We start from the raw sequence: 600 nt of genomic DNA on the forward strand, positions 1-600 counted from the left end.
ATTTGAACTCAGGAAGATGAGTCTTCCTGACTCCAGGCCTGGCACTCTGTGCACTATGGTGTCACTTAACTGCCCCTGGCTGCTGTACTTAATGTTTGTTGAATTGAATCCAGAGCTATCAGAAAACCAAACTACACTGAGAAATTCTTATGGGGGGGACCCTCTGGTGTAGTGAGGAAAAAAATTGGTTAAGTCTCTTTACCTCTTATAGCCTCAGTTTCCTCATCTGGAAAATGAGGTGAGTGACCTCTAAAGTTCCTTTCAGAGCTAAAATCCAATGACCATTATAATGAGGTCTTTTGTGATGTGGAAGTCTATGGCACTAAGGCCTCCTTGTGCAGTAAAAATTAAGGATTTGTGTGGTGAAAGTGTCCTTGGTTTCCCTTTGACCCATCACCAAGTGAGGACTAGGGAGTGTGCTTTTAATCTCCCAAGAATCAGATCAGGATAGGCAACATTCTTAGCTTGTCAATAAAATCAGAACTTCTGACTGGATATTTGCAAGGGTGTACCCACATTGCAATTATTCTCCTTGGTAAATAATTCAACAGGCAGGAGAAGATATGGGAAAATTGGAACACTAATGCATTGTTGGTGGAG

Source organism: Vombatus ursinus, unplaced genomic scaffold, assembly GCF_900497805.2.
Source record: "Vombatus ursinus unplaced genomic scaffold, bare-nosed wombat genome assembly UNPS02014798.1, whole genome shotgun sequence".
Classification (NCBI taxonomy): domain Eukaryota; kingdom Metazoa; phylum Chordata; class Mammalia; order Diprotodontia; family Vombatidae; genus Vombatus; species Vombatus ursinus.